Here is a 25129-nt window from a genome sequence, read left to right as displayed (position 1 = left end):
CAGAAATGATGGCAAAGAGAGGTTTAAATTCCGGTGTGCCCCACTCTTGAGCCCGAGCTTTTAAACTTACACTCTGATTTTTTAAATTTCATATTCTGGTTATTTTCTTCACTCTCCCTGGCTCCCCCAGGCTTGGAGACACGAGGTATGGTTGGGGGTACCAGGGCGCAACAGGGGACCTCGCTGAAGATGCTATGGCCCGGGGGTGGGGGGGGGTGGGGTGTGCACCTGTGGAATGCACACACAGCAGGCGGCTATTAGTGAGTCCTACGTGTCTGGGTTGGAGCAGGTCGTCTGTGGGTTGTGGGTGGAGTGGGGGCAGGAGGGAGGCAGCAGAGGACCCCTCCATCGTTCTCCGTCCCCCGGTTCAAGTCCTGGTTCCAGCTCTATCCCGACACCTTTCCCTGCGGGCCTCGTCCCCACACTCAGCGCAGGGAGGGAGCCCCCATCTGCCACTACCAGCAAAGTGACACTCACTCCCTTGTTTCCCTTTTGGCGAATTCCCGGGGTCATCCGGGGGCTGAGGCAGCTGACCGGCTCCCACTGCCTCTGTGAGCAGGAGACGGGGGGGGGGGCAGACACCCCCAAGAAGGAGGTGCCACTTCCTGGATCCCCTCGAGGTGGGGCGGGGAGCAAGTCCACCTCCCCCTTTGCAGCTCGCAGTATGTAACTCCACCAGTCCCTGTGCGTGGGTGAGGGGAGAATGAATCCCCGGGCCCAGCCCAGGCTGTGCTCTCCATCTGGCGACGCTGTGCGTGTGTGTTTCTCTCTGTGTATTCATGCATCGCCCTCATGCTGTGTCATTCCTCTGCTGTGTGTGTGAGCGCGTGTGGCCCGTGTGTCGACCAACCGAGTGTCTTCTTTCTGCAGAGAAAACCACCCAGAGCCCCTGTGTCTCTCCTCACCGTGGAGGACGGGCCCTCCCCCCACCCCTTGGCTTCCTTCACTCATTTCTTCTGGGTACTGAACCCGGGACGTTCGTTGTTTAGGTGGAAGCAGAGACAGCCGGGACCTCTAGATCTCTCTTGAGCGTCCAAGTTAGGCAGTGGACTCTGTTCATTAATTAAAGAAGGGACTCACACGTAAGCTTCCAGGGAGGCGAGGTTTCTGAGGGCTTTTTTTTTTTTTTTTTTTTGGTCACTTCTGGCTTGGGCCAGACCTTGGAAAGGACAGAACTTGGGCTTGGCTTAAGAGAAAAGGAAAAGAATAAAGCGATCCACATGCCTTCCCAGCCAAGCTCAGTTTTTCCTCTTTCTCAGATGGTTTCCCCATCAGGGAGGGCTGCTGGTTGGCACTTGGGAAATTGGGGTGCTGTTTCCCAGACTTTGGCCTTAGGAAGGCAACTTGATCTTTGGAAACAACCGGAAAGAGGCTGGGCTTGGGAGGAGCAGGGATATTCACTGTCTGCTGAGACAGAAAGAGAGAGAGAGAGAGAACAAGCCCTGTGTCTCAGTGACCAGACTCTAAGCACTCACCAGGATCTATCTGGATCCTAATAACAGTCCCGCAACACTTTTGTCTCCCTCCTTTTCCTCCCCAAAGCACATCCTCACCTGACCAGGGTCAGGTTCAAATATCCCCATTTAACAGATGAATACATTAAGTCGCCACAGGGAGACCGATTTGTCCCAGCTTGTGAATGTCCAGTGTCCAGGAGGCTCCTGGGTCAGCTGGGGTGGTTGGCTACTCTTCTGCCACAGGGGAGATTAAAAAAATTTTTTTAATATTTATTTATTTTTGAGAGAGAGAGAGAGAGAGAGGGAGAGAGAGAGAAACAGAAAGAGAGAGAGACAGACAGATAGACAGAATCTGAAGCAGGCTGCAGGCTCTGAGCTGTCAGCACACAGCCCGACATGGGGCTCGAACCCACAAACTATGAGATCACGACCTAAGTCAAAGTCCAGAGCTTAACTGACTGAGCCACCCAGGTGCCCCCACAGGGGAGATTTTTAAGGGCCTTTTTTGCTCTGCGTTTGGCTCTGTTTCCAGAGGAGTTCTTTACTTTCTCAGGACTTCTATTTCCTTATCTGTAAAATGGGGTTGGTAAGCAATTACACTTCCCTGGGTAACCAGGGGGATTAAATAAAATAGCGAAATCGGGGTCCTCAAGCAATGTCACACAGCAAACGCTCAGAAGAAATGGCTTCCTGTTATTGTTACATAATATGCAACGATTCGGGCTTCCTGGCTTTTAATTTTAATTTTCTACACCATCGCAGTTTTGCCAGAGGTCGTTCATGTGCCATCTAGAGGGGGTCCTTTGCTGGAAATCACACGGCGGAATCTGGCGCTGGTCGCGGTACAGGGCTCTGAACACAAGGAGCCGGGTGCCGGGCCGCGTATCCTGCCGACCCAGCCTCCACCCTTTGGAGCAGTGACTTTAAACAAATCACATGCGTGCATGCCCTGGTGCATACCGTGGAAACAATACTTGGACCCGGGCCTCATTCGAGTAGTTCAGTGGTGTCGGGGGTATTTATTTCATTTACCTGGCTGCGAGGAAATTAGCGGCTGACTTTCGGGACAATTGCCAGGGAGAAGGAGGGAGCCAAAATAGGCCAGCGTCTGCCAGTACCATCTCATTGTGCGACCTTGGGCAAGCCGCTCCCCGTTCTGGGCTGCATTTTTGCAACCAGAAGGGTGGAGAGGGCAGCAGTTTCTAGTAAGGGAGAGTCTCCTGTGTGCTAAGCACAGCGCTGAGCCCTCGGCACGGGTGCCTTATTTGATCCTGGCAGGGACCCCAAGGAGAAACTGCTATCCCCACCTTACCCATGGACAAGGTGAAGTGAACCCAGGTGGCAACCTTGCATCTAGCAGGTGGATTCTGAGCACTTACCAGGGTCGGTCCTAATCCTACCACCACCCCTAACACCAACACGCCTCATTTATCCTCCTCCCGAAAGCACACCCTCATCAGCTGCCATATTTTTTTCATCCTCACTCTGATCAGGGTCACCTTTGATTGTCCCCATCTTCTAGATGTGGAGATCAAGCTGCCATAGAAGACCTGACTGTCCTGGCTTGTCCGTGACTTTCCATTTGTAGCACCGAAAGTCAGAGGACGTTAGGGTGAAGGACAGCCAATGAGATGATCCAACCCAACCTCCGTTCAAAAATGAGCAAACAGAGGCCTGGAGAAGCAAGAGGCTCATTCAACGTGGATCAACAACAGGTCGGGGGCGGGGGGAGGGTCTAGGGCTGTGCCCTCCAGGAGGCTAGCCACTAGCCACATGCGGCCATTGAACTCCTTAACTGTGGCTGGTTCCATTGAGATCTGCTGCAGGAGCAAAACACACATTGGGTTTCAAAGGCTAGTAGGAGAGAAGAACAGGGACACCTGGGTGGCTCAGTCAGTTACACGTCTGACTCTTGATTTCTCGGCTCAGATCATAATCTCACGGTTTGTAAGCTCAAGTCCCACATCAGGCTCTGTGCTGACAGCTGCAGAGCCTGCTTGGGATTCTCTCTCCCCGGCTCTGTCTCTCTGCTCCCCCACCCCGCCCACTCATGTATGCATGCACTTGCTCTCTCTCTCTCTCTCTCAAAATAAATAAATAAATAAAAAGAATGAGCCAGATCTCTATTCACAGGTACAAAATGAGCTCCAAGGTACAAAAAGAAAGATGCACATGTGTGAATTCTTCACATGTAAATGCAGAGAATATTCTGGAAAGAATGGGTAGCAATTGGTTGCAATTCACAAGGAATACTAGCAGTCAGAAGTAGGAGGGAGACATCCTTTGCACTGACTACCTTATTTTTCTCTTTGAACATCATCTAAATGCTGTTTTTAATTACATACATATTACCTCTTAAGTGAGCAGTATCGAAGAAACAGCACCCAGCCTGTGAACTCCTGGGTGTTTTCTGCTTGCACACTCACAAAATCGCGGATGGAGTTACGGCACCATTTGCCATCTCCCTTCAATCTCATTTAAGAACAAATTCCAAGTCTCCATCTCTTAAAAACAAAACAAAACCAAGACCCAAACCGTAACTCAACCGTGCTCTTTAAAAAAACAACAGCAAAACACAACAAAACAACCAACTTCCTTGTATCTCCCGAACTGCTAATTTGCAGTCTTTCCCCCGAGAGAACACCACCCGGGAATCAAGCTGACACGCTTTCTCCCACGCTGGCAAGTCATTGCTACAAACCCGCCAACCCCTGCAAATCAAGGAGGTGAGCTGGCGTTCTGTGTCATGGGGGTCCCAGAGACATGTAACTCCCCCAGTTTCATGACTACAGCTTGCTGGTGGTGATGGCCCTCATCTCAGATCGGATGCCCACATCTTACAAGTAGTTCAGAGTTAGCAGAATGAGGCTTCACGGGGGTTTCAAGTTTGATAGCGTGCCTCGTCGTGAGGCTTCGGGAAGCCCTCACTCTCTCACTCTGCTGCACTGTACCATCTCTTTGAATGGCAGTTTGGCAAGATTTAGCCTAAAACTTAAAATACACAGATCTTTGGCCTGGCAATTCAATGTTTAGGACTTTCTCCTGCAGATACACTAGAGGGAACATCCTTAACACACACACACGCACACCTTCCTTGCAGGGTTGTTCAGAGGATCAACAGATTAAATAAACAATGGCACATCCATGCAGTGGAATCCTGTGTAGGCATTAAATAAGGGTGGGGGATAGATCTAAAAGGACCAATGGGGATGGGGAGGTGGCTTAGTCGGTTGGGCATCTGACGCTTGACTTAGGCTCAGGTCATACTCTCAGGTCATGCTGAGCCCTAGTCTGCTTGAAATTCTCTCCCTCCCTCTCCCTCTGCTCCTCTCTGGCTTGTGCACTTGCTCGCTCTCTCTCTCTCTCTCTCTCTCTCTCTCTAAAAAAAAAAAAAAAAGGACCAATGGGGAAGCAGCTTCAAGAAAACTATTAAATTTTAAAAGGTGGAGAGCACTGACATATAAATATATTTACATATCCATCCTATGTATTCATCCATAATTCCATAGAAGTTTGATGATGCATTGAACATCTCTGGAAAAACACCCAAGATATTGGTAAATATGCTTGCTTCTGGGAAAGGGGGCTGGGAGGCTAGGGGTGGGTGGGAGGAAAGCTTACTTTTTATTATATATTCTTTTTTTTATATATTCTTTGGTGATGCTTACTTATTCATCTTTTACTCTGCTTTTGTATCATATATAAACCAAAGAGCGTGGACTTTGAAGCCAGACTGTCTTAAATCTGGACTCTGGCTTCTCCACTTGGCTTTGTGATGGTGAGCAGTTTGCTTAACCTCTCTGAGTCACAGTTTTTGCATCTATAACATGGGGATGAGAACAGCATTTCTTCAGGGTGTCCGTGAAAACGGAATAATAGTTAATATTTTCTGAGCTCTTACAACATGCCGTACCTACAGTCAGTGCCCATCAGACGAATCTTCTTCCCACTGCTTTTACTAATAATTATCACACTGGCAGCCATTATGCTCTTGGTCCTCTGTGATGTCAATGGACGGACATACGTGGCTTAAAGTACTTTGTGTCGAAGGACAACTAAAAGCCGTGAACACACAGGCTGGTCTTGGCTTTCAGTGGAGTGGGTGCCTGTCACCGAGTCCTCGCATCACCAAAGGAGCAGGGTTTGGTGTGTTGGAATGTGGAACTCAAGAGAGGCAGCCAGAAACTCAGGCCCCGGATCGTGGTGATGAGTCACCACCACTGGGGTGGGATGGGGGTGTCGTGGGTCCAGTCCATCATCAGTAGAGAGCTACAGGGCTGTCGTCCCCATGTTGGAATAGATCTGGGGAATTATGGAGCCTACATTTCATCTTCATTTTGCAAAGCTCATTTTTATGAGTGAGTTCAGTCAGCTGCAGAGCACTAAATCCATCATACAGACAGAAAACCCCAGGGTTTGGGGCTAAGGTAATTAGCTTCCTTCCGTCACCCCTCAGTGGCACAAAAATCCGCAAAGATGCACCTCCACTGCCCGCGACCCTCGCCAGACATGCTCCATTGCTGGTGGTGTCATGCAGCAGTCAGAGTGGCGAGCGTTAGAGCCAGAAGACGAGAGTTTGTGACCCACTTCTACTACCTATTAGCCTCAGCTTTGTCATCTGTAAGATGGGAACAATGACGGTTTCTACCTTTCAGGTAGAAATGAAGTGGGAGTACATCCAATGGGATAATCTATGTGAAACGTGTGGCACTGCTCCGTGACTATTTTTAGAGTCGCTTTCGACTGCACCTCAAGGAAAATGAGCAATTTCAGGCCAGATAGGTGAACATAATCACGGCCAAGAGGATGGCCTCATTACTGTAAAAATGAAGCACTACCAGTGGGCTCTGAAACATTGCTTAAGAACCATTACAAAGACTTAGTGCATATTTCATACCCCCAATTAACCTTACCCTCTTTCTCTCTTTCTTCCTCCCCTTTTCTCTCCTTCCCTTCCTCGCTTCCTTCCTTTTTTTTTTTTTTTTTTCATTCACACCATCCATTCATTCATTATGAAAGTGTACACAGCTCCCACCTGGGTCATCAAGGAGGATGGCGGTGGAAAAGCAGGGAGGGATAAGACAGCTCCCTGCCCTCAGAGCTTACAACCTGGGGGTGGGGGAGAGTGGGGTGGAAAAGAGATGTTAGTGACAAGTGCAGCAAGCAGACCAAAGTGAAAATACAGGCTGTTAGCAGGAACACGGCCAGGAAACCAAACAGTCTGGGTGGTGGTGGTCAGGGAAGGCTTCCCGGTGGAAGAGTCAGAGTTAGCCAGACTGAAGGGGTGGATGGTAAGAGGGAGGAGGGGAGGAGAGAAGGCGCTGAGAAGGCAGAGGGAGAGAGCAGACATTTGAGGTAGTCCACTGTGCCCTCTCCACTGTGGCAGAAGAAAGCCAATGTCTTATAAATCTGGAGAGGTCTTCAGAAGCTGGGTCACATAGGTCTCTTGAGAGCTAAGCTCAGATTCTGGCCTTTATTCTTACAGCAATGATGGGCACTGGAGAGTTTTGAGGACAGAAGTTCTATGGTCAGGTTTAGAGTTGGTAAAGATCACTGTGGTTGCTGCATGGAAGATGGGTCAGAAAGGCAAGGCTGGCTACGGGGAGCCCAGTTAGGAGGCTGCGGCAGGCCAGAAATGAGTAATGACGGTGGTTAGCATAGTGAAGGGAGGAAGGGGGAAAGTGGGCAGTTTTTTTTTTTTTAATTTTTTTAAACTTTGTTTTTAATGTTTCTTTTTGAGAGAGAGAGAGAGAGACAGGGTGTGAGTGACGGAGGGGCAGAGAGAGAGGGACACAGAATCTGAAGCAGGCTCCAGGCTTTGATGTGTCAGCACAGAGCCCAGCGTGGAGCTTGAACCCATGAACCATGAGATCATGACCTGAGCCAAAGCTGGATGCTTAACCGACTGAGCTACTCAGGCACCCCTTTTATAATTAAAAAAAAAAAAAATCTTTTTAATGTTAATTTATTTTGGAGAGAGAGAGACAGGGCATGAGCAGGGGAGGGACAGAGAGAGGGAGACACAATCTGAAGCAGGCTCCAGGCTCTGAGCTGTCAGCACAGAGCCCGATATGGGGGCTCGAACTCACAAACCGTGAGATCATGACCTGAGCTGAAGTCAGATGCTCAATCGACTGAGCCACCCAGGTGCTCCTTAGGGTAGGTTTAAGATACTTAGGAGTTTGGGTCAACAAGATGTGGTGACTGAGTGGGTAGAGGGCACAAAGGAGAGAGAGGTGTCCATGGTGATTTCCCAGCTTCTGGCTTCCACAAGTAGATGGAATGTGATGCTATTTCCTGGCTGAGAGCATCAGAGGGCAGGGAAAAAATACGGTAAAAGAAAGGATAAGAATGAATGAACCTTATTTGGATGAACTGTCCTGCTTGCATAGTAATAAATAACTTAACTCTGGTCTAGGATATTGCAAAAGTCAACATTTCCTGATATCATTATTTCCATAATTTTGGGACACATCAACACTGTATATTTACAGGAAACATACACTTGATTTGGCTCATTCCCCAGCCATTTGATATTGGGCAAGTCATTAAACACTTTGAATCTCAATTTCCTTTTGTCAAATTGAAAAGGTAATAACAACCATGTCCAAGGTTTTTGTGAAGATTAAATAAGACAGATGCTGTAAAGAGCACTTTGTAAACTGTGAATTTCAACTGTAGTAGCGATGCTACATCTTTATTTCAAGGACAACATCAAGAATGGTACTCTTCAAACTGCTGCTCAGTATTAACTTGAGACTCACCCAAGTTTCTCTTCTCATGCCCAGGTGTCCCTGGTGCAGGGAAACTGGGTCAAGCAAAAGGTGCCCACGGAAGGAAAAAGAAGTAAGAGTGGTTATCTTAAGGAAGAACTGATAATATCTGCTCCCTTAACTTGAAAGTTCCCTGCAAATAGATCACAGTATCCATGTAGGTCTGAATCAGTTACAAATGAATTTCAGCAAAGGGAGAATATGTTAAATAGAAAATGCAAACTACGACGCTAAGAATAACACCACATATGTCAGATATATCAGTAAAAACAATAAATGTAAATGGGTTAAACTTGAGTAAAAGATCAAGACTCTCAGATTAACTAAATGCATTTTGGTTGCCCTATATTAGCATGGATGTGGGGACAAGGGTGAAAGACAGGAGGAAAAATAGCTCACCAAGGCAGGTATGGGTTTGATGTACATTTGTAAAGGCAGCCTAGGTCTGCTTTGATTTGAAAGATACCATTCACTCTCTTAAAATATGTTAGCACTTGGTAAGCACAAAATAAATATTTACTAAATAAATGATCAGCTATCCACAGCAGTTTCTTTAATTTAATTTTTACTAATTAGGTTTAACTCTCCTAAATTAGCAGTTTTGCAAATGATCAAATTCAACCCAATATTTTGAACATTTGTATATATAAACACTTTGTTGAATTACCTAATTTCATTCTTGCAACAACTGTATGAAGGACATGATCTTATGATTCCCATTTTATAGATGCTGAAACTGAGGCTCAAAGAGATTAATTGTATTATAGAAGTTGATGCAGCCACTGCCAATGATGGGGATTCAAACCAAGTTTGTCTGAGCTCAAAGTCGTTGCTTTTTATTTTTTTTTTACTTGATAAACTCTTTTATTATCTCCAGTAAATTTTAGTCTCAGATTTTCTAAGCAGATAATTATATCACCTACAAATAATGACAGTTCAAAGACTTTTTTGTTGTCACTTTCCAAATACTGTGTATTTTTATTTCAGCCGGCCTGATAACCACCTATAATTTTAGTAATTGGTCGCTGAAAGGACTGTAGGGGGTTTCTATTCCAATTGTTCATAATATGGAGTCTATGGACCCCCAGCAGGGCTCAGGGATCCCTGACAATTCTGGAATTGTGTGCACAGCTTTTGTGACCACGTGCATATGTGTGTTTACATGGGGAGACAGTCCCTAATATGATTGTCTAAGCACTCCATGACCCAGTAAGCAATAAGAGTAGAAGTCACTGGACTAACCCTACCTTTTACAGATGAGAAGTCTGAGGCTTACAGATAGGGAAGGATTTGCCAAAGGTTCTTAGAGACAGAGTCAGAACTAGGATTCAGGTCTCTTGCATGATTTCTTCTCAACCTCAAGTTCCATGCTTATTTTCCTTACTCCCCCCATGAAATCAGGAAATGTATTCGGGGTCCTATATTTGACACTAATGCTCATCTCAGGATGTGAGGCACAGCCTCCCCGGTAGATGCCCTTGATGTCTGTTTTTACTGTTTCTTGATTATTCAAAATAAATCCAAGCAGTCAAGTATCTTATCCCTCCCCACCCTTCCTGATGAACCACCTCCAATTATTATCTGCCTATCCAGGGTTGATAACAGGGGGTGGGAAGAAACCATGACAGGTGAAGGCAGGGGGAAAATCATCACAGAAGCTGCACAATGCAATTTCAGGATTCTCAGGTGTCCTAGATACCCTAGAGCTCTGTAGGGTTCCATAGACCCCATACTAATTGCTTGTCAAAGAAAATGTTTAAAAGATCAAATTCATTGTTAGGATAAAAAGCTGATTATACTTGTCTAGTATTGATGAAGGGAGCCACAAACAATAACACAGTTTTTAAAATAAAAAATAAAGAGAAAGATCGTAGTGTCAGAGACCCCAGCCACAACTCCTTCCTTTACTCAGCTTTTACTGAGTAACTATGTTGTTCCCCAAACCTATCATCCTAAATGAATTATGAAATCGTATGCTCCTTGAAGGCGGGAACCCTGGTTTTCTGGTTTACCACTGGATCCCTGGGGCACAGCAAGGTGACCAGCACATGGTAGGTGCTCAGTAAATCAGAGTCTCAATCCCTGAGTCCACAGCTATTGAAGGAGGCGGCCCAGGCGGGAGGTGAGAGGGAGCGATGGGGACCGCAGGGACCTGGAGAACCCCGTGCCATATCCAGAGCACTATTCTGGCTGGTGGCTGCCACACAGGAAGGCAGGGCCGGGGTCATTTCACTTGTTGCTGTCACGCAGCTACAGGGAGGTGATAACACGGCCCATTACAAATCAAAGAACAAATAAAGGAGACCTCACATCCTCGGGTAAGAACACTTGGATTCAGAAAAAGGAGAGGCAAAGAGGAGGGGGTTCTCAAAAAAGTTTGTAAAGTCACCAGTGATGGACACGGTCCAGTGCCTACTATACAGAAGCTGTGGTCCACGGACCAGCAATCACCACCTGAGAGCTGGTTAGGAATTGCAGAACCTCAGCCCCCAATCCAGACCTAGGAATCCGACCCTGCATTTTAAGACAACCCCGGGCGATTGGTGTGCCCTTATGTCTTGAGAAACCTTGGTCCACTTTGACTCTAAATGCCTGTGTTACCCTTTTGCAGTCCCTTCAGGCTTCAAGCAGAATACTTGAGTCAAGGGGGCAGAATGGTATTAGGTCGAACCGAGTAAAATTGCAGATATCCACCTATTTTGTGACCTGCAAAAATGGCAATTGCCAGCAAAATTTCATTTCCACCTAAACTATAAGCCGTTCTGCACAAAAGTGCTTTTAGACCCAGGGTATCACTTGCTTCAAAAAGTCTTGGGTCAGATGCTACAGACAACAGCCCATAGGCATACACATGAGTTCTGTTTGGTCAACAGAGCTAAAAACATTTTTTTTTTCAAAATTTTTTTCAAACTTTTTTTTTTTTTCAAATTTTTTACCACTACGTAAAAAAACCTGGAAGTTTCACATGAAATGCAAATTTCTGGTTTTTTTGGAATGCTGGACGGTGTGCTAGTCCTCGATCTGCATTTCCGAATGTCGGCAAACAGCTGGGGTGGGTAGTGGCACCCACTTTATTTAAAATTTTTTTTTCAACGTTTTTTATTTATTTTTGGGACAGAGAGAGACAGAGCATGAACGGGGGAGGGGCAGAGAGAGAGGGAGACACAGAATCGGAAACAGGCTCCAGGCTCCGAGCCATCAGCCCAGAGCCCGACGCGGGGCTCGAACTCCCGGACCGCGAGATCGTGACCTGGCTGAGGTCGGACGCTTAACCGACTGCGCCACCCAGGCGCCCCCAATGGCACCCACTTTAAATGTTTATTTTTATTTATTTTTTGAGAGAGAGAGAGAGAGAGAGAGAGAGAGAGAGAGAGAGCACATGCACAGGTGCATTAGCAGAGGAGGGGCAGAGAGAGAGAGAAAGAGGGAAAGAGAGAATCCCTAGCAGGCTCCGTGCTGTCAGGGTGAGCCCAGCATGAGGCTTGAACTCATGAACTGTGAGATTATGACCTGAGCAGAAATCAAGAGTTGGATGCTTGGCCAACTGAGCTCCCCCAGGCGCCCCATAGCAGCGCCCCCTGTAGATGGGGCATGGGCTCTCCAGTTCCCCTCAGCCCCATGCAGCCGCCCTCACTCATTTGTTCCTTGCCAGGACCTTGGAGGTATCTATTTGACCGTGGGACCCCTGTTACATAGGGAGTTTTTAAGAGAAACAAGGAAGGTCACCTTTAGAAGCTGCCCAATGAAAGGACAGATGTGCTTAGTGACTTGGGTCCTGCCATAGGTGCCTCTGGTTGATCTGGGTGTTCAATGGGATGCCCACCTTCCTGACAGCCCTCTGCATCTGTCCCCGCTTGTGCCCCGTGGCCGATGCTCATCCAGCCCTCATGTTCCCTGGGTTACAGCTACGAGAAAGGGGGGGGGCATTTCACACGGCAGTCACCTTTAACTCCCTAGCTGCTGCTTCACTCCACTTGGTGCAGGGGTTTACAAAACCCTTCCTGGAGTGACACCTTTCTCTCTAAATGGAGCTTTCGCTTTTGACGTCAAGGCAGTCTGCCTACTCATTCCGACAAGAGCTGCACAGAGACCAGCTTCCCTTCACTTAGAGGGAACACACAGTCCAAGATCTCATTCATTTTCCTTAGGTGACTCTACCTTGGGGTTCCCTGCACTGGCTGGGTCTTCATCCCATGTTGTACCAGTGCATCTGGAAAGCCCCTAGAAGACACCCCTCCCTCAGCCCTGAGCGACACATGCCCACCTGATTCAGCCTTACTGAAGAGAGCTCTGCGAACGTCCCCCCTGGAAAGTAAAACCACCACGAGCACCATCTAAGCTGACATCACAGAGGCAGGAAGGAAGTCTTACGGGGGATTGTCATAGTTAAGACTGTAGGCCCTGGGTTCAAATCCTGACTCTGCCATTTACTGACTGGGTGGCCTTGGGCAAGACATCTAGCGTCTCTGTGCCTCTGTTTCCTCATCTGTAAAATGGCAAACACTAGTATTTACTTTGCGAGGCTCTTGTGAAAATTACACAAAACCATGTCGTGTTTCCCCGACCACCTGCGCCTCACCTATGCAATCATCTGTCTTCCTCACAGTTGACTCACTTTTTACCTTAAATACTTATTATAGCCTCATCTTTTTTATTTTTTTTTCAACGTTTTTTATTTATTTTTGGGACAGAGAGAGACAGAGCATGAACAGGGGAGGGGCAGAGAGAGAGGGAGACACAGAATCGGAAACAGGCTCCAGGCTCTGAGCCATCAGCCCAGAGCCCGACGCGGGGCTCGAACTCACAGACCGCGAGATCGTGACCTGGCTGAAGTCGGACGCTTAACCGACTGCGCCACCCAGGCGCCCCTAGCCTCATCTTTTTTAAAAAAAACTTTAAATGTTGATTTATTTTTGAGAGGGACACACACAGAGTACAAGTGGGGGAGGGTCAGAGAGAGAGGGAGACACAGAATCCGAAGCAGGCTCCAGGCTCTGAGCTGTCAGCATAGGGCCCTACGCGGGGCTCGAACTCACGAATGGTGAGATTAGACCTGAGCCAAAGTCAGACACTCAACCGACTGAGCCACCCAGGCGCCCTTATTATAGCCTCATCTTAAGGAATAATATCCACGGAACCATGGTACAGAGATGCCAGCTACATTTGTCTATTATCGATCAAAACAAGTGTTTAATGAGTCAATTTAAAAAAGGGATACCACCGTGTTCCAATCGTGAGAAAAGCATTGAACACAGTCAAATTGAGGGACCTCCTCCACAGCAACTGACCAGTAGCTTTCAGAAGTTTCAAACTCCTAAGAGGCAGCCCGTGTGACAAACTGTCGCAGAGGAGAAGAAACTAAGGAGAAATTAGCACTAAAAGTGTGTGGGATCCTGGATAAGATCTGGGAACAGAAAACGGTCATTTGTGGGAAAAGTGAGATTCAAGTGAGGTTGGTAGCTTAGTTAACAATTGTACCAAAGCTCTGAATGACTTTAACATCAGGGGGTGCTGGGTAAGGGATATAAAGAAACTTGGTGCACTATTTTTGCAACATCTCTGTAAGTCTAAGATTACTTCAAAATAAAAGATTTTAAAAAATGAGTACAAGTGAAGCACTCTCTCTCTCCCCTGCCTTTCCCCGCCCGTCCCCCTCGAGCGCCTGGCAACAATCTACTTTCTGTCTCTATGGATTTGCCTGTTCCGGGCATTTCGTACAAACGGAATCCTACAACATGTGGTCTTTTGTGCCTGGTTTGTTTTACTCAGCACCATGTTGTCCAGGCTCATCCACGCTGTGGCGTACGTCAGTAATTCATTCCTTTTTATGGCTGGATATTACTCCATTGTATGGACACACCACCTTTGGTTTACCTGTTGATGGACATTTGGGTTGTTTCCACCTACTGACTATCACGAATGGTGTTGCTCTGAGCGTTCATGTACAGGTTTTTGTCGGAACGCTTGTTTCCAAGTTTTAGTGGGGACAAGGTTTCCCACTGGGGTGGGGAAACATTTTGCAGCGGGACAGAATTGATGGTTGTAAACCGCTGAGGATGTATGCAAATACCACTAAATCATACGGTTTAAAATGATACGTTTATGTTATGTGAATTTTACCATAATTTACCACTTGGAAAAGTTCTGTTTCTGCGAGCCCAGCGCTTAGCACAGCACCCGGCCCTCGGCACGTGTGCGAAGAATGCTGGCCTGTGCTGACATGATTGCTGGACCCCACCGGTGCCCGGCTCCTACTCTGTGATTCTTTCTACATCATCACGGGGCTTTGGCCAAGAAGTTCCTCCATGTTTGATCTACAGCTCTTCGAAGGTCAGCAACAAAATTTCAGGGTCCCTGGGACGCCACCACTAGAATGCCTTGCTTCGAAGGCATCTAAGAACTCCTGCTTCACAACATGAGTACCTGGCAGGTACGCCATACCTGGCCATCGCCTCCAGCTATGTGCTCAGAGCACCATGGAGTAGACCTCCAACTGGTTGCTTGTTGACTGAACACCAAGCCTATTTCAGCAGCCTCTCCAATAAGCCTTACCTCCTCAGAAGGCCGCATGCTTTATTTACCCAAGATGCTACCCTACAATTCGCTGCTTAAGTCATGATGCCTTGAAATGGATTGGACTTTATAATGCCCACTCCCCATTTCCTCAAAGTACCTTGGGATGTATTTTGGTGCTTGCAATGAAAGTAAATGCCGGATCCGTTTTGAGAATTTCATGGGGATCCTACAGAAAACTGGGGACACTCCAGCTCATCCCAGATGAGGGAAGCATGTTTCTGCCCGAAGATGCCGAGTTGGGGTTGGCTTTCTTCCTGATAATCAACAAGGTCTTCCTCTTTTCTCTGTCTGTGCAGCGATGGTTGTTCTCTATCCTTTGGCCCCAGATCTATTCTCCATCCTTCTCCTAACTTATCTGGGCCCCGGGAGGAGGCTGACCTCTATGGATATCAACAGGATCCTTGTCCTCTGGCTTCTGATTGGGTTTGGCCAATGGGAGAAAAGGGAGATGGGGAGGAGGGACAGGGGGATCCATGCCATCTCAGTGCTGTGGTCTGGAGAGGTCTACATTCCTCTCTGAGCACAGCTTCTTCAGAGAGCTCCCCACACCCCATTCCATGGCCCGAAGGTTTCGGTAACGTGCTCCCTCCCCCTGCTCCACTGGGCCTGGGGTGGTCATCACTGGCCCAGTTGCTGGTCCTTGAATGCTTCACTCTCCCTTGCTGGCATCTTAAATTGCATTCTTAAATAATACTTTCGTTACATTATCTTGGAATCAAAGTATCACAGCTACAGGTGTCTCCTGTTTCCTGGTTGGACCCTGGCTGAGAAACCTTGACCAGGGTCTAGGGATGAGCAGTATCAGAAGCAACCCCAATGGTCAAGGGTGTAGCATGTCTACACTGGATTACCTTAATGGTGATCCTCGTCCTTACGAATAAATGCATGGAACACCCAATAGGCACCGAGCATTTAACGGTCCCAATAACCCAGTGAGGTGGAATCATCCCCATGCTTACAGAAGAGGAAAACGAGGTTTAGAGAGAGATTCAATAACCTGCCCAAGGTTACAGGATGAGTAAGTGGCAGTGGCTGGATTCGAATCTGGCTTGGATGGGCTCCAGAATCTTGCCTCCTGCCATCACCTCATATCCAGAGGGGTCTCATACATCTAAAAGCCAATGTCAGGGCAAGTCAGACCCCTGTGCCTGGGAGAAGAGCCTGCTGTCTCCAAGAAGGATGTCAAATCCTCAATTTTGGATCACCTTTTGGAGCTGAAACGCACTCATACCACACCCGGGCTATCAAGCCTCGCAGTGGAAAAGGCAACTTGGGAAGATATTCCAGAGACGAACCTCCACCTTGTTTCTGAATTCCTCAAGAGGCCCAGAACCTGTTTTGCTGCTGACAGAGAGAAGTGTCTGCTCACTGCTCAATGCCCCTGATGTAATGAGCGCCTCAGAAGAGGGCTCGATTGGGATGCTAAACAGCCGTAAATGACATTGTCACCAGCCTTCATAAAGCACAGTGACTCATAGCCCTAATTAAAATGCTGGGGGGAAAATGTAAAGAAAGGCTGCCATGAAAAACAGTGACATTCTGCTAAACTGCAGGATTATTTCTTCCAGGAAAAGCGGTGCTCGTGAGCGTGTGTATATGTGTGTGCATGTGTGCGTACGCGTGGGGGGGGGGGCAGAGACGAGAAGCCGAATGTTATTCTTGTGAGAAACTTGGGAAAATTCAACACAGAGGAAAGCCTAAAGCTATTCTTGCCACCCCACTTCTCATTATGAAATATTTAAACACAGAGAATTGAAAAGAATAGTACAATAGCAATTATGAACCTCTAACCAGATTGGACGACTCTTACCATTTGCTATATTTGCCCTGCTTGTACCTGTCTGTCCATCTGTCCATCTACCCACCTACCCATCCATCTATCAGCTCTCGCTGACTTCATCTATCTACCTACCCTATTATCTTCGGTCTGCATCTATCTTTCCCGACCCATCTGAAAAGAAGTTGCCAATGTCATGAAGCTTCAGCCCCTAACTCTTAAGCACGCATATCTCAAAGACAGTGTCTCACAGGGTGCACAGTGCTGTTATAACACCTAAGAAAATTACCTGTACTTGCAAAAGGTCCCCAAATATTCAGTTAAGGTCACATTTTAAACAATGGCAACTGGAATATTAAATCTAATCCCTACCGCTCAGGGGACAGAAGCCAATCGCAACATGGAAACAGGCTGTCAAGTGGTTCCTGAGCAGGCAGACTGTTGGCTTCATGGGGGCTGGTTCTCGTCATCAGAGTCGCAAGATCAAGTGCACAAAGCACAATTCTTGACTTAGACACCCGTTTGGAACCAGACAAAAAAAAAAAAAAAAAACCTCCAAGTCTAATTATACCATACTGTTTTTTAAAAAGAGCCCCTCCTCAAGACAGAATCTCCACATGATTTCATCCCGTGTAATCACCCATCTTGAACACAAAAATGTGCCTTTCAATGACTTCTTGTTATTTCTGAAATGCAAATCCCACCCCCCCCCAAAAGCCCAAGAAGCCATCATTAGGCAGGAGAGTCGGAAAGAAATGTGTAATTTCGGAAGGCAAGCCTTGAAGGAGGTACCCTCAAGAAATCCTGTGCATTGAAGACAGCAGTTAAGGAAATATTTACCTACACGTAGGAGTTTTGCATGCTTGTTAAAAAAAAAATAATCAAAACCAACAAAAATATCAACCCCAAACATCCATCCTGTCTCATTATTTTATGCCCTGCCTGGCGAGGAATAAAAGGATTTTATTTCAGCGACTACAGTGATACTCAGAAAGAAATGACAGATGAAGGTTTTTCCAGCTAAGACTTATCTTAATGAACCAGCACATAGATGTTACGGACTATTTTCATTACCTGCATTCTGGTTACATGAACGTAATTGTTTTCATTTTCCTTATTGGATATTGAACAGTCACAGCTAAGAGACTGCCTCAAAATCCAAAGGAAAAAAAAAAAAAAAAGAAAGAAACATGCCCAAAATATGTCAGTTATTATCAGGTGGTATTTTGATTTATCCCCCTAGGTTCCATTTTTAGGCTTACAATTCCTGGGATGAAATACAGCACAATGAAATCCACACGGCTGTTTTAATGACCCAAGGCGATGGACCGCCCACATCACGTGCCCCACTGCATTCTAGTTATGGGCAAGTTGGTCGCTTTTTTGGACACCCGAGCCCCTTGAGGGAAGGGAGAATGTCTTCTGTTTCTTTACGCCCCAGCCTCTCCTGCGGGGCTCTGTCACAGAGCTGGGAGCTTGGGGCTCGTTTGCTAGATGAAGAAACGGCTGCCCAGACTCTTGTTCATGACAAGAAGTCCTTTAACTCAGAAGCACTGACTGGTCATCCACAGCATCTGAAGTTGCCATGTGCCCTTCTTCATTTCAACCTGGAAACAGGTTCCAGAAAGGCCCACCATTTAAATCCCCATGGTAATGATGTAGCTGTCAAGTTTTGAATAAGGAGGGCATTCCAGAGTATTATTTAACACCGGTGGGCCAAGTTTCCCAGCAGAAGCCGAGACACTTTTGGGGATACCCCTGATAATCTGTGGAATTTCTTTTAGGTGCCTTCAGTCAAGATGCCTAAAGCAGCTTGAGTGGCCAAAAAACAAACAAACAAATAAACAAAGAAGACCTGTGTTTTCTGGGAACCCCAACTGACAAGAGGTGACCTTATGATGGTCGGGGGCAGAACATCACAAATCAGAGGTGAGGAAGGAGAAAACGTTGCCCGGGCTGGAAATGAGAACTTCACCCCTGCCAAGGGCCCCTGTGTTTCTAGTGCTAACAGACCAGTCTTCCTTCAGGAACTGCCAGCAGAAATCACGAATGCCACTGACAGACGAGAATTGGGCAAATGTTGGTCTCCGGCGCGCCCCAGAACGTTAAAGTGGCAAAGGTCTTTGAGGGGTTGTAAATGGAAAATGTCTTCAAGGGCCACGCAAGTGACATAAACAATATTTAATGGTGGGGTTTCTGACCTAAAGGTGCAAAGAAAAGAAAACTAAACCAGACCAGACCAAAATGCAAAGCCCGTAGCAGGCAGCCAGAACATTCCTGCAGGTTTCCGAATGGCATTGCCCTTGAATGCTAAACATCATTTCACAGATGAGAAAATCGGCGCTGAGCGAGAACAGGCATGGTCCACATCAGAGGGCTAACTAAAGGGGTCTCTCTTGTTTCCATTTCTTTGCTTTGTTCTGACCACTAACATGGGCCTGATGCTGTTTCCCGTTCCAGAGTTCCACATATACTATCTCACTGAATCTTCCTAACAGCTCCATGCGCTAGCCATAACCCCCATTTTATGGATGACATACCTGAGGTTCAGAGAGGTTAACTCACTCACCCCGAGTCACAGAATCCACAAGTGCTAGGACCTGGTGTCAGGTGCCTTCCCAGATGACATCCCTTCTCGATGTTCCGTGTGGTCTCTGCCTTTCAACCTGGCTGCACTTGACCCAGTTTGGCACCGGAGACCCTGTCACTGGCAGGATGCTACGGATCAGTAAGGCTGATGCTGCCTCCTCTGAGCAGTCCTACGTGGATACCCCCAGTCGTCCATCCGGGATGCCTGCTGCAACATTTCACTGCAGCCTCTCCCGCAGAACCGTCACACGTGCCACAAGGCTTGTTTGGAGCCCACTGCCCGACCAGACCACAGGCTTCGTCGGAGAAGGGCTCACCCCACCTTAATCTGAGCATCTGCCCGTGGGGTCCGGCACCGAGCCTGCCGTTTAGCACTCATCATTACACATTTGACAAATGTGCTGACGTCTGCCGCAGAGCCACAGATAACTGCTACTCATCTTTGGCCGATCGTCACGAAACACGCCTATGCCAAGACCCATGCCTGCTGCACCCTGTTAGCTACACTTTTATGAGGGACTTAGGGACGTTTTCTGTTGATCGATCATTTTTATTTAACAGATTCAAGTAGACTCAATCTTCCAGCATTGCTGGGTGCTGTTCATAGGAACAGGCCTTGAGTGATATAAACCTGCAGGACTTGGAAAGGTTGGGTCGGGGGCTGACGCGGCTGTCAAAGAGCTCAAACCAATGGTTTTGGTGAAATCAATGGTAGTTAGACAGGGTTTATCAGCATCTGTGATTACTCGGCTCCTAAAATTTTACCCAATAGATCACTTTTAAATGAAATCCTCTCTGCAAGGACAGACGGGTCCACCAATGGAGCTAATGCCCAACATGACACAGGGTCATAGGGCTGATGCACCACAAGGTCAGACTGGAAGGAGTCCTGATCAGTCTCTCCTGAACAATCTGACAACAACTGGGGGGAGAGAGAGAGAGAGAGAGAGAGAGAGAGCGAGAGCGCTACAGAGAGAGAGGGAGAGAGAGAGAGACGTAATCAAATTCCTTTAAGTTCGGAAACTATGGGGCTTCTCTATCCTGGAGTAAACATGATGCTATCAGATTGAGCACTGGCAAAGAGTCAAGACACAGAGGTCTGTCAATACAGTGCGGTGTGACCTTTGGCAAGTCACATACCTTTTCTGAGTTTCCTTTCCCCCTCTGGAAGATGAGGTGGTGGACAAGAGCTGAGGGGATTAGAATCTGCTGCAGAAGTCATGTTAAAAACACAGAAACTTCAGGTCTCCCTCGGAAACGCGGACTCGTGTGACCTGGGCGTCAGAATCTGGCATCTGTGCTTTTGGGTTCTGATGGCGACAGTCTACTGGGCTGCCGTTCAGAAGCTGCTGGATTAGTGAGGTCTAAATGCTATCAGGTATGAGGATGAAAAAAACGTCATATCTACAGTCACTGTAGCCACTGTGTTGTTAAACACACAACCCACAATGACCTGTAATGGGAAGTGTGCCCCTTTGTTCAAACGGGCCAGGTGAAAACTGGTCCTAAAATGCCAAATTCAACTTCTGCGCATTCCAGTTTCTAATTAGGAAAAGCCCCGGTTCTAATGGGCACAGACTGTTGCCAATGGCTCTCAACCACGTTCCAAAGCTTACCAAGGCACCGCACAGACCCACAAAACCAGAATGACGGGCAATATACTGAGTCTTGTCATAAGACACCCCAAAACATACAGCCAAGAAGGCACCACAGCCGGATCTGTGCATTCTCACAATACCCTGGTGAACTGGGGCCCCCCCCCCCCCCCAAGTCTTCCTATGTCCTAGGAAACTGGCACCCCACCAGTAGGAAAGTTTTGGGACAGTTGTCCAGTTGGTACCTTGGACAGCATCTTGGGCCTCAGAGGTAGAGGCCCTCAGGAAGAAAAGCACCCCGCTTCACCACTCCTAGACTCTCACCCTTTCCTGCAAGGTCCTTCTCTGTGGATGACAGCCTCCTAGACGGCTTGCGTTGGCCATCTGGGGAAAATAAAGAAGGGACAGGAAAAGCATAGGGCAGACCGGTCTGGAAACCACAGCCGCACTACTGTCCCCAAAGAGTGCGACAGAAGACGTCCTCTGGAATCACCAATCTTGGCATAAACCTATTGTTTCCAGAACACCTTTCACATACATTATGAAGAAAATCTACAACACAACCCTGTGGGAGTTAGTTCTCATTTTGCAGATAATGAAACTGAATCTCAGAGAGGTTAAGTGGCTTGGTCTCAAGCAAAGATCTTCACCAGATCTCTCTACTATGCTGATAGCTGTTTCTCTACATGGTCAGGGACTTTGGGGAAATTATAATTTCTGGAGACACAGTCGTGCCCCTGACCACTGGGGTAGTCTCTTGCTGAGCAGATGTATCAGGAAATGAGGCTGTGGGCGCAAGGGCACCCACATGGACTTGTTAGACCACATAGGTGTCCAGACGTGGGTGTCCCCCTCCCGCAAATTAAAGAGCTAAAACCTGAGACTAAATTCTCCAGCTGTGTACCTACCACCTAGGCGACTGTGGGCAGGTTGCTGGGTTTAATCTGCCTCAGCTTTTGCATCTGCAAAATGGGATTTAGATCACTGCACTGGTAACCTGGGGGAGTTCAGGGGAGTATTCTGGGGTATTCCAGGGATACCTTATTATGTGACCTCCCCTTGGCGATGGCACAAAGCCGTGCACTCTTTCAGGGGTTCTGGAAATTGGATTCTTCGTAAGGACTGGGGCGGTGGTAGTGAAAGTGGTGGCGTAGAATGTCTCCCTTAGGATTCTTGCCAAGGCTTCTCAGATCTGTCTGCTGAGGTGCCTGGGGGCAGAGAAGAATTGACACCACCCCTGCCAGCTGGGGCACAAAGGCCCCTTGCCGGCTTCAAGTTCAAAATAACAATGGGGAAAATCAGTGCTTCCCTGAGTCTGAACGGCAGCATTTGCCCCAACCCCAATTAGAGAAAGGGGTAGAAGAGAGGGAGAAGGTTCTTCTCCTTCCTCAGTGGGGGGCTGGCTTGAGGGGTTAGTTCCTTTTTCCTCTCTGTCAAGGTCGTGGGCCACCGGAGGCCAGACCATGTGCCCTGGGCAGGCTCACCAGCACCACATCTATGCTCAGGGACCCCCATGGGGGTGCTTCATCACTGGCCACTTGTAGATTCTTCTGGGGTCTGTGTGCACGGTTTGAACTAAACTATGGAATTAGAATGGGATCTCATCTGCCAGGAAGAACCCTATGCATCTTCTCCTGGACTACTCGGGTTCCACTAGAGGTAAGTGCCTCCGACCCCAGCCTGGGGGCCTTGAGGGGCGGATCTGTAGGTCCTACTGGCAGGAAACACCTGACCCCGAGTCTCCCGGATCTGGCCCAGGGGCGTTACAACAATAAACTATCAGAAACACTGAGCACTTTATTCCCATTCATAATTTTTTGACGTCCTCACCACGGCCCCGCGAGGAAGGAATTGTTTTTCCCATTTTACAGACAAGAGAACTGAGGCCATACACCCAGGAAAAGGTAAATCTAGGATTGGAGCCCAGGGGTGTCCCTCGGAAGCTCCCAGTCCTCACTCTACGCCTTGTCAGCGCGCACCTCTTCCCTCCGGGTGCCCACCGCAGGCAGCACGGTCTCCAGCCCGCAGAGAGCCCGGGGCGCTCCGGCCGCAGTGCCGTCCCCCACCCCGGGATGGAGGCGAGGGTCTCAGGGTTTCTAGGGCGCAATCCAGACAGCCCTGTCGGGACCCTCGGACCCAAGGGACCTTCGGGTGGTCCTGGAAGCTGGATCTCACGGGGACCCTGCCCTGACCCTTGATCACCTGGAAGCAAAGCCGTTGCTCGCAGTGCACTGCCCGGTCCCAAATCCCAACCGCGGAGCGCGCCCCTCGTCCGTCCGGGGGACGCGCGCGCCGGGAGCCCCAGAGCCTCTTTTCCAGCGAGAGGCACAACTTTCCTAGGTTCTGGGAGCCGGCGCTCTTACACCCCAATCCCGCCCGGGCTGGAGAAGTAAGAGGTGCAGGCGACCCCGCCATGACCGCGGGCGCGCGACGAGGATCCTCGCAAAGTTGGAAGCCAGGCAGGAGGGACGTTTCCCGAGAGCGGAGCCCTCCCAGCCTCCGGGCCCCCGCCGGAGGAGGCCAGCGATGCGGAGTCCGCCATTACCGCGGGCGCGCAGGTGCCATACCTCCGGGGGGCCGGGCGCGCAGCAAAGCTTAAAGTTGAGGCCGGGCAGGTGCAACGATCCGCGGGGAGCGGCGTCCCCCAGCCGCGGGCTGCCCGCCGGGGACAGCGAGCGGTGCCAAGGGGTCCGCCATTACCGCGGGCGCGCAGCTCGCAGCCGAGCGCGCGGCTCGAGAGGGACGCGGGTCCCTGCAAAGTTGGAGCGCGGCGGGCGCGTCGACCCCCGGCCCCGCGCCCCCGGCCTGGGGCCGCCCGCTGGGAGGAGAAAACAGGGTCGCCCGAACCAAGTTGGGACGCGCGGCAAACCCCGCGCCTCCCGTGCACTCCCGGGGCTGGCGCCGGGGCGGGGAGCCCTAGGGCACCGGGAGGGGACGCGGGACGGCTGGGCCGAGAACTCACCTGCCGCCGAGCCGGGCAGCGCCGAGGCTGCCTCTTCGCGCTGCGCGCCCGCCCGCCCGCCCGGCCGCGGGTCCGCTTGCCTGCCCTTCTCCTCCTCCTCTTCCTCCTCCTCCTTCTCCACCTCCTCCTCCCGGGCGCCCGCGGCCGCCGCGCTCGCGGTTCCGAATCCTCCCGGTCCGCCGCCCCGCGCGGCTGGAGGGCGCCAGTGGCACCCACTCACCTCCCGAGGGGAGCCGCGCGCGTCCCTCCCCCTTCCCCTCCGCTTTGTGCCTCTCTGATCCCTCCCCGCCCCCTCTCGCCGAGCCCCCACCCCTCCCGAGTCCCCTCCCCTCCCTCCGCCCCAGCGAACCCAAGTTCGGGACGGAGGCTGCGGGCTTCCCCGCGTGCGCCCCTGGCTCACCTCGGCAGCCCGGCTGCCGCTCGCCGCCTGGCCGCCCCTCGGAGGAGCCGCCGCGCTAAGTGGCTCCTCGCCCAGCGGCTGGAAACGCGGCATAAATATGTAGGGACTGAGCCGTGAGCTCAGCGAGGGTCGTGAGGGGGAATTTATTTCTTAATGTCCCTCCTTTATCCTATCATCGCTGAAACGAATTAGCGGTGACGTCCAACCCGGCTGGTTTATGGGTGTGGGGCGGGAGACGTCGCAACCCTCATTAAAAGAGCCGCTCTGGGCTCCAAAGCATACATCTTTTATATAACCTAATTTCCATTTTTCCCCCCTATCAGGAAACACACACACACACACACACACACACACACACACACACACACACACACCACGACGATTTCTGGGAGCCTGGAGGGGGCTGAATGCAGTGGCCACAGGGCAGCTCTTGGGGGGGGGGGGGCAGACAAGGCCCCATGGGAGGCGGGGATGCTTCTTTCGGTCTCTGCATCAGTGTTGGATAGGATTCCTTAACGGGACAGTGGGCCCCGCGGTTCCCCCACGCGGGGCGTGGCCGGAAGCCCCCAGGAGCCCGCAGGAGGTCGCAGCTTGGGTTCCGGCCCTGGCTCTTGGGTGGGCAGACTGGGACAGAAGCAGCCAGTTCCGGAAACGTTGCCTTGTTCTGGTCTTCTCCGGAGCAGCACTTAGGCCTGGCAGCTGGGGAGGGGCCTGGCTCACCTGTGGCCCAGTGGGCCTGCAGGTGGGGAGAGGGCGGGGCTGGGCTGTGGGAGCAGAAGATCGAGATCCAAGCTTTCCTCCCTTTCTTAGGGGCTCTAACATATGGGTAACCATATAAACCCGTCTCAAAAGCTGTCTTTTCCTGGGCAGATTGCAAAGGATTTTGCATTTCACTGTTACTGCTGCTCACACACTCTTGGGGAAACAGCAAATCAAGGAAAGAGAGGAGACTTCACACACACACACACACACACACACACACACACACACACACACACAC

At 49.5% G+C, this 25129-nt stretch overlaps 1 protein-coding gene across 3 annotated transcripts in view; it reads right to left on the bottom strand.

Moving 5' to 3' along the window:
- The window catches only part of NOS1 (nitric oxide synthase 1), a 182141-nt gene that overhangs the window by 87692 nt on the left and 69320 nt on the right, over positions 1 to 25129 (bottom strand). For 2 of the 3 annotated variants that reach the window (XM_040443770.1, XM_040443772.1), the window contains exon 1: positions 23730 to 23779. The exons of the other annotated variant lie outside the window; for it this stretch is intronic. The gene's annotated coding sequence lies outside the window, so the exon portion shown is untranslated. Of the gene's footprint in view, positions 1 to 23729; positions 23780 to 25129 lie in introns of those variants that run through there. 3 annotated transcript variants of the gene reach the window in all.

Source organism: Herpailurus yagouaroundi, unplaced genomic scaffold (genome assembly GCF_014898765.1).
Source record: "Herpailurus yagouaroundi ecotype Mexico unplaced genomic scaffold, PumYag 191, whole genome shotgun sequence".
Taxonomy (NCBI): Eukaryota; Metazoa; Chordata; class Mammalia; order Carnivora; family Felidae; genus Herpailurus; species Herpailurus yagouaroundi.
The sequence above is the reverse complement of the archived record's forward strand: the minus strand, read 5'-3'. Positions and strand labels throughout refer to the sequence as shown.